This window comes from Choristoneura fumiferana, chromosome Z, assembly GCF_025370935.1.
Source record: "Choristoneura fumiferana chromosome Z, NRCan_CFum_1, whole genome shotgun sequence".
Taxonomy (NCBI): domain Eukaryota; kingdom Metazoa; phylum Arthropoda; class Insecta; order Lepidoptera; family Tortricidae; genus Choristoneura; species Choristoneura fumiferana.
The window spans coordinates 14,594,270-14,603,851 of record NC_133472.1 but is presented as its reverse complement, the minus strand read 5'-3'; the positions used below and the strand labels follow the sequence as shown (position 1 = coordinate 14,603,851).

General features: G+C 37.2%; 1 non-coding gene across 1 annotated transcript; it reads right to left on the bottom strand.

Annotated features, from left to right (window-relative positions):
* Positions 1-7,423: 7,423 nt before the first annotated feature.
* On the bottom strand, positions 7,424-7,505 carry TRNAS-GCU (transfer RNA serine (anticodon GCU)). The gene has a single exon. It is a non-coding gene; the product is annotated as a tRNA-Ser (tRNA).
* Between the last annotated feature and the right edge of the window lie 2,077 nt (positions 7,506-9,582).

Sequence of the window (9,582 nt, the reverse complement as noted above, 5' to 3'; positions counted from 1 at the left end):
CTATTTCATTAGGCTCCTACACGAATGAACAATGCAAATTTATGGTCTAATCAACCAAGCGCCTACCGAATTAATGTAGACACAATCAGCGTTACGCAAAAAGCTAATCTATGCCATCGTCAAAATGACAATTGCAAATGTATACTGGCAAGGTGCAAAAAAGAATGTATGGTAAAACACAATAGAGTTGGAAATTCTAATACATGCAACCCGGGCGGTCGTTTTTCGAGTGGGCCCGACCTGTGAGGACTGAAATCTTTATTTATTAGAATGAGAAAAGTATAAAACTGGAGCGTTTTATGCCCGTCGTATTGTTATTGGCTGGCGACAAAAAACGCTTTAAGTGGACAACTAGAATGTTTATTGCGCGGCTATAAAGACCATATAAGAAAAACCGAAAGACCTACCTATCTATACTTCATACAATCCAAATATAATACTAAACGAAGGCTGTTTTCGGAAGTGCGGTTAAATATGTCGGCATATTACTCGTATACATAGACGGCAATCTTTTCTATTGGAACATTGTACCTGACCAACCAAAGTTATTTTTAAACACAATTTCTTCTGGTAAGCGAGTCGGACTCGCGCTTTGAGTAATCGTTTAAGTATATTTTATAGTATTCCTACAAAAACAAAGTTAAATATTTCTGGCAGGTAAGTGACTATGGATTTGTCTCTTTAATAGCGCCGTGTGGCCTTACCACTCCTTGCTAAATTTCATAACTCTATGTTATGCTCTGGCGCTCTAGTCGCTAAGTGAAAAAGGGTCTTGAAAACGAGACAAACGCGAAAACATAATTTAAGTGTCTTCCTTAGAGCAACGAGGGTTAGCCCGTGTCCTCTAAGGTGCCTTCTTGCTTATTTAAACACCGAACGAAACAAAAAATATCGTATCGACAGTGTTTTTTTCTTATCATACATTTACGTCAAACCTACATTACTTTGATGTATCTGTGGGTTAGTAGAAACATTAGTGAACCGTGTTCCAAATTGAAATGTTTTGGTGCGGAAGCATGATACCGGCGCGTGCGCGTCGGGATGCATTGTGTCGCTACTCGCTATCGGGACAAGTGTTTTGACGACCGCCTATAGCGGCCCGTTAACTTTATCATTCTGAAACCGTTAGCTGTAAATTTATTAAAATAAAGCGGTCAAGAGCGGGTCGGGCCAAACCCAGAGTGGGGATGGGATTGTGTTAGTTATGTATGCGATAACTATTAAGTTTTGAACGACTTACAACTTACGACTTTAAGGCATAAGTTCGCCTTTTTACATCTTATTATTTTGTTATTTGTTATCTAATTACATATGTTTTTGTGTACAATAAAGAGTTTACAATACAATACAATACTTACCTACTCGTTAACTTGTGAAGTTAACTAGACTGTGACAGTTTTCCTTTTTTTAGGGTTCCGTACCTAAAAAAAGGAAAAACGGAACCCTTATAGGATCACTGTGTTGTCCGTCTGTTTGTCCTAACTCCTCGATCTATTTACATACGAATTTGTACGGAACCCTCGGTGCGCACAACGAGTTTAAAAGGTAAAATCGTCCCCACTACGTCCCCACCCTAAAAAAATATTTAAAATTTTATATACTCGTACACCTACGTTGTTAATATTTATAATGATAAATACAAAGTTATAGCTTCTTAACACTAACAGTCTCTAAGCCGCGGATAGAAGGAGGAAGGACGCACAGACGGACGGATAAGGTGCAACTAAAAAGGTTGTACCTACGGAACCCTAAAAAAACCGTTTCGTTAAAGCTTTATGACCCGTAAAACTAACGATTGGAATGCCCTGCCTGCGATGTTCACTAAAAGTCTGCCTTAAAATTTAGTAAGTATGAATGGACATTTACTGGACAAGCGCGCGTCCACCTTAAGGCAGTTTAGACTTGTAAGAAAAATCGTGCAAGTTGCATTGCATTGCGAGGCCATAAAGCCAACGAGTTTGTAGTGGTCAATCGAGCCCCGCAATGTAATGCAACTTGCACAATTTTTTTTACAAGTCTAAACTTGGCTTTAGGCCGCATTTTCATTTAACATCAGACGCGTTTGAAACTATTTTGCAAAAATAAATAAACTTCCCTCCGTGTTCTTTTCAGGGTTTTGTACCTCATTTGTGTAAAACAGAACCCTCCAAAGTATCGATTTGCTGTCCGTCTGTCTGCCGATCCATCCGTCCGTCTGTCAATACCCTTTATATCAGGAACACGTGCTGCCGTGTCATGACAAAACACTATCTAAAAAAAAACTATTTTTCAGAAATCGAAGAAAAAAATTTTTCATCTTTAATTTGCCACAAACCCGTCAATATTCATCCGATTTTAGTTTTTGGATAATTTACAAATAATATGCTAGTAATTGTGGACAAAGAAACATGAAATAAGGTTAATATTTTTTTCATAAAATTTCAAGCTAAAACACGTTAAAACTGAAGAAATTCCGATTCACAATAAACAAGGACTTAAAAATCAGAACACTCAATCCAAATTTATCGTGTGATTATTACGACAAAACACTGTAACGGTATCTGGAGAAGATACAGTGTTTAGTCGAATCAGAATCCTGCTACTTGTGTTACAGTGTTTTGTAACGTGAGTCACAATAGCATACAGGGTATCGAGCTGAAATTAATTTCAAATACTCAGGTCTGCTTGGCGCGGTGAAGAAATCACACTCTGGACCTACGCAACCAAAAGATAAAGTTATTAAAAAAGGTGTTTCCATACAAATTGCTCGGGAACCAAAAACTGTAGAGGTACTTCCAGTTGTCCTAGAAACTCGAAATTTGGTATGAAGGTAGCTCTTACAGGACAACCAATAAAAAAGTCTGAATATCGTAAATTTGTAGTTACGTCACAAAATAATAACTTGTTATTATTTAGCTTACAGGTATGTACCTGTTTGTAAGCTGTAGGTATAATGAAGAACCTTTAAGTAGAATATGCAGAAGTCGGAGAAACTGAGAAAAAAAAACACATTCAGAGTATCTAAATAATTAAAAAAAATCCCACCGACCTACTCAGAACGAAACCGAACATGCGTACAGACTTTTTGGATCTCGTGATTCCCTTTTTCGTTTGCGTAGGGGGTATAATTCACACAAATCTTTATTTTTCTTTGTGTTCCGCGAGGGAGAAGTGTTCGAGCCTCCCGCGGGGCGCTGATGATGAGTTACGGCGGCAGCAGCCGGAACGCGGAAGTCACCCCTCCGGCCGCCCGCCCTACTTCCGATACCAATCGCCGGCCTTTAGATAACACCGCTGTACTATTTCATAATTTATTGGCCGACTCCAGCCTATAGAAGGTCCCTCCAACGACGAAGGGCGCTTCACCTACACTAAGTTTTATTTGTGTCAAAAAAATTGGATGCTGCGAGCAACGGGTCTAATTCAAGTTTAAAACCAGAACTATGTACATAACTTCAGAACAGAAGTTCAGGACTATGTAACTGGCCTAAATTTAAAGTAGATCAACTACAATAACAATGGCACAATATATGACAGGGTTTCGCTACATACCTAATTGATTAAAATGAACGGTGTCGCTCAGTACCTTTTTGAATTACGTGTTCTTTATCAACGTACGTGGAAAGAGTTTAAACCAAGCTATTAGCATGAAAATGTGAGCATTTGAAATACAACTATTTCCGTCGATAAGCGGGAATGTATCTAAATTTCATTCCAAAATTTCCAAGTAATGGTATACAAATTCGGCGTGAGCACGCTAGATTAAATTTAGGAGTTCCGCTCTTATAGCACAATACATGTACATTACAGTATGTACATATGTACTTTAAATTGCTTCTATATGGAGTTGTATATAATTTTGAACATTAAACTACCGTGAGACTCACTCATATTAAATATAATGACTCGGATAACTCACGTCTTAAATCGAGTTTAGCTCGACATGTTTCGGGCTAATCCGTAGCCCTTCGTCTTCGGAGCAACGCGACTCAGCGGCTGCTGCAACACGCGCACTGCGCGCCGCCGCTCTGCTCGCGCGACTACCCGACGAAACTGACACCGGCACACAACTACCCGCGTTTTCATCATCATTACAACTGTCAAATGTAGGGTAGCACACAACACTAACAACATCGCTCTGTAAAGGTACGTTAAGGCGGCGCGCAGTGCGCGTGTTGCAGCAGCCGCTGAGTCGCGTTGCTCCGAAGACGAAGGGCTACGGATTAGCCCGAAACATGTCGAGCTAAACTCGATTTAAGACGTGAGTTATCCGGGTCATTATATTTAATATAGTTGTATATAATATTCATATTCTTAAATAAAATAGTTACGGGCCATTATTAAATGGACAATTCGCAAATTTGGTGAAAGAGAAAGTAAATTAAACTACGTAATACAGTCGAGTTCATAAACTTGTGAGCAATAATTTGATCAAAAATATCTGAACACGCTTCTACGCCATTAACAATAGTGTCGTGTTCAGATATTTTTGATAATTTTTTTACTTACAAGTTTATGAACTCGACTGTACATAAATTTAATTGCAACAGTCCGACTTCTGCTCAATCAATAGGTATTCATTACTTTTTGTTCAAAAAGAGATATTTAAATACTTCTTCTTCTTCTACTACGTTTGGCGTGTGCGAAGTTAGTATTGAATTGAGCCTGTAGCACAAAACGATTACGAGACGAACTTTAAATACATATTAAACACCCAAGACTCGAGAACAAACATTCGTATTTTTCATACAAATATCTGGCCCGACCGGAGTTCGAACCCGGGGCTAGGGATGAAAACTGCACTCTGAAATAGAGTATTGTACTCTATTTCATGTAGAAGTACTCTATAATCTATAACACTTAATAGCTAAAATACTCTTTTTTACACAATGATTACTATACTAGTGCCAGTCATGTTATGTTATGCAAACCCATTATCAAACCCAAAAAAACTCAGTACTTTCTATTTACCTCCTTAGAAATCAAGTAGGTATACTCTATTTATTCTAATAAAAGTTGGCAACCCTACCCGGGACCTCAATCTTCATAGTCAGGTGCTCTAACCACTGGACTATCCGGTCGTCCAACTATAGTAGCAATGAAAAGCGCGTTACCAAACGTGTTCATAAGTGCTTGTCGGCGTCGCCGGGGGAGGTGGCGACGAACACTCGCTTCTGCAATGAACAATATTCATAAATAACTCCTCCAACAATGAGCACCCGGCACGTGGCCTGGCGAGTCAGCACGTGCCCTGCCCCGAACCAATGCCACATTTTAATTATTATTTGCACATATCAACTACATCCGCTAAACCGCGTGTAATCAAGAATTCACATGAAATATCTATCTAAGTATGTTTCAAATCAAAATAAAGTGCAGGTTCGGTGACGGTACTCAAAATGATCTACACACAACTCTACTATCAAGGTAATGAGTGTTTAGATCATTTCGAACACCACAACCGCTCTTCTACTCCTGCTGTTGACTGGTCTATTGTTAACTCAATTTGAACGAACAACCCTCAAATTAAATAATGCTCATCTACCCTACACTAATTTTGGTTACAGGTTTTAAGTAGGTACGTTTTTCTTTATTTTTGTTGATAGAGTCTTAAACAAAATTAAGAAGATACTATCAAATCAACTGAATCATGTCGTCCTAGAACTTTACGAGTATCACAGAATATGACATAGTGGCATCCTATTGCCTGACCAGGAAAATCATTATTATATTTACTGTGAAAACGTTCTACGATAGCTCAGGAATCAAATGGTTCTACAGTATATTGCTGACAGTCTGACAGACAAAAAGGATTTTTTTTAATGAAATGGAAGCTTATGCTAATGAAATCTTAGATGTCAATAAAAGTACCTACTTAACACTTTCAGCATAAAATTGGGAACATTATGTAAAATAATGAGTGTAACAATTTTTTTGTAAGCATTAATGTTCCAATTTTCGAAATTTCCTCACAGTTATGTACTTATACTAACACCTGCTTCGTCATTGACAACAATTATGACGTGAACTGGATACATTTAACTTTATTAAATTAACCTATCACAGGCACTTAAATAGGTACTAATGTTGTCGATGAAATGCCGCCTGCCCATGAGTAGGGGAAACTGTTGTACCTTGGCCATAGTTGTACCTCGGACAGTCGTTTAAATTTATATGTTCCCGCATTATTTTAATAATCATGTGCTATTACCAGCTATGCCATTTGAACCGTCGGCGGGAAGTATCAAAGTAAAGTTAGTAACGAAACGTAACACTGAATGTACTGTGTGAGAAAATCATGAAAATAAAAATCCCTTTACAAGAAGTACTTTTTTGAACTTTAAATGAAGCTTATTTATTTAATGTTTTAATTTTTCGTAATAAAAGTCAATAAACTATGTTGAAGTTAAGTTAATTAGCTACGGAACAGTAGGGCTATTTCAGCCTAAACCTAAATCGATGTGCGTTTTGGACGCATTCTTACCTAAAAAACTGGATACGTTGTACCTAGGACACTAAAAATACGTTGTACCTTGGCCGATGAAATTTAATAATAATAAAATATATATTTTGTTCCTATCATATATGATGAAAGATGTTGAAAGGTTTTTTGTTAAAATTAAGTAATTTAGTCGTTCGCTCAATACGATTTCATCATGTAATCAGCGTCTAAACCAGAAATTATAGTTTCTGGTATTTAACTAAATTTTTGCTTGATCTATAAATAATATCAACGAACTTGGCGGGAAAACTGCTGTGTGCCAATAACCAGTAAATAAGTTATCGATTTTATAAATTAATAAAACAAATAATCATTAAATATTTTCTTGAAAAAAATCACGTACTTATTAATAATAACAAAACATTAAACAGTTTACTTATTCATATTCGCGTAAAACGCAATCTAAATAAATAAATTTGGTTCAATGAACCCCTCTGTTGTTGCCCACAGACGCCGACACCATATGTAAACACTGGTTAAGCCAAGTGTAAGTAAAAACTTATTCGATGGAAAATGATTTAATGGCCGCGCGTGCAATGAACGGGAGCGTAATGCGAGGGAGTTTCATTTCCTATTTATATTACAACTAGAGCACTATCTTTGTGACTTTTAGTTTCTACGAGATTTTTTATTGACTAAGGGCTATAGTGTGGTAGGTATGTATGTGTACATAAAACTCTTTACGAAAAGTTATCTTCATATCATAAATTTAAACCATGTAAGTTATAATTATAATTAATAAATATATGTTTCTATTTTCTATAAGTTTATATTCTTAAATAAATTTTCCACGGTTATTAATAAATATTTATAATAAAATAACAATAATAAAAGTTAAGAAAATCAAAGGTGCCTACAAATTGAAGACAGAAGTACATGTTATAATATAATAATAATAATATTTTTTTAAATAATAATGAAAGAAACTGGGCAGAAAAGAAACGACGAGGATGGGATTCGAACCCACGCGTGCAGAGCACATTGGATTAGCAGTCCAACGCCTTAACCACTCGGCCACCTCGTCACGTGATACTTGCTTCAAATTTCCCTACTCTACACGTAACACAACGTCACATGTCTAAATAACGGAATTCACTCATCACATCAGATACTGACTATTGCAGTCAATGACCCCAAAACCGTTATCAATTTATGCTGATCCAATGAAAGTTCACTGATGCTTTGATTTTGCTGTAATTAAATTTAGATACTTCTAAGTTCACAGACCGACTGGTTTAAAAAAAAACAAAGATCAGATTTTAAGATCAACGAGTAAATGACCTAAATCATAAACCTGGTTGCTACAGCGAGAATACGTAAGCTGTATACAAGGTTGAGTTGCCTCTAGAACTTGTAGTGAAATTATGGTGATTGATACAATGGGCTTTAGTAGTTCTTACCTAATTATAGATCTTAGAAATTTCACCACTCAAAAATCCTGTCCAAAAGTTACAAAAATGTGAGTGGAGACAATTTAAATAGCAATATTTTTCACCATTTTTTAGTGATATTTCCGAGTTCAAACATCAGTCCTCTGGGCAGAGTTCGAAGAAGTAGATTTCGAAGGCACCCAGAATTCGAAGCAACTAGGCTCTAATAGTCATGAATGAATAATTGGGCTATTTTTGTAGTTACGGTTTGGCGCGACTTCGATATGTTTTCGATTGATAACTGTGGATTTATTATAAATTCAATAAAATAATTTAATAACGACTAATATTATATTTTTACTTCATCATCATCATCATTCAGCCTATATACGTCCCACTGCTGGGCACAGGCCTCCTCTCAGAACAAGAGGGCTTGGGCCGTAGTTCCCACGCGGGCCCAGTGCGGATTGGGAACTTCACACGCACCATTGAATTGCTTCGCAGGTTTGTGTGAATGAAGTGATATAATAATATAATCTGTCTAGGTACACTAGCACCTACCTGACAATGCATTGCATTACCTTTGGTTTGTATCTACCAACGACGACGCTTTCTTTGTTTGCTATCAGTGGCTTCTTACTTTGATCCATGATCCCAGTACCACTGCCATGAGTTTACTTACAGTGACCGTACTCGATAGCGACGGCGTAAATTATTTGTATAGGCGCTGTACAATTCTCCATTCAAATAATTTACATCGTCTCTATCGAGTACGGCCACTGTACTCATGGTAGTGGTACTGCAATATTAATCCCTACACTTTGAACGCGACTTTATTGTTCTTATGCTTCCAAAAATACGAGTATACAGCCTTAAAATGCCTTTATTAATAGCTGAGCGTGTCTGAAACATAACATCCACCTATTGTTGCTTTATTTAAATTCAGAACACATTAGGTACATACATGTAATTTAAATTTCTTCTTAATGCTCATAGGTACGTTTTGTGAGTGTGCATGGGTTTTAATAAAACTCATTAACTTACGAAATGTACCATACATTTTCTGAATAATAAGCTTAACTAGTAGCTCCCGTGACATTTATATTCCTTATATTTAGTTCTGTGGCCCCACCTGTGCTGATATCGTTAACTACACCAACCTAAATTTATCCTACTACTCGTAGGGGCTGTTTCACCACCCATTGATTAGTGTTAACTGACGGTTAAATGTGATGCCGTCTCCATCTATTCGTAGGTACAAAACAAATAGAGACGGCATAACATTTAACCGTCAGTTAATACTAATCAATCTGTGGTGAAACAGCTCCGTAGTCTCGTACGCTATTCACAACCACCCAGGCCCAAACTACGACTGACAAATCCTAGATCATTGTGATCCCTACCTAAAAAAGATGGAAAGCCGACGTAGTTTTTTATTTCACTAATCGTTTTATGTTAAATGGTGTCTTAAATAGCATTACGTCAATAAAACTTTATTCACGTGCTTGACATGAGAATAACGTTGAAACGGAGATATTTCTTTTGCCCGCTAGAGCCAGCCGAGATGGATGACTAATGATCCACACAGCATAATGATCTACATGCCGCATTCATTCTCCCCTCCAGCCCACCACGCGCCGGCGTCTACAATATTTACAAGCTTAAGTTTACTATACATCTGATAATATATGCACGAATAGGCTGGGGAAACTGGTAAAATAATGTTGCCTA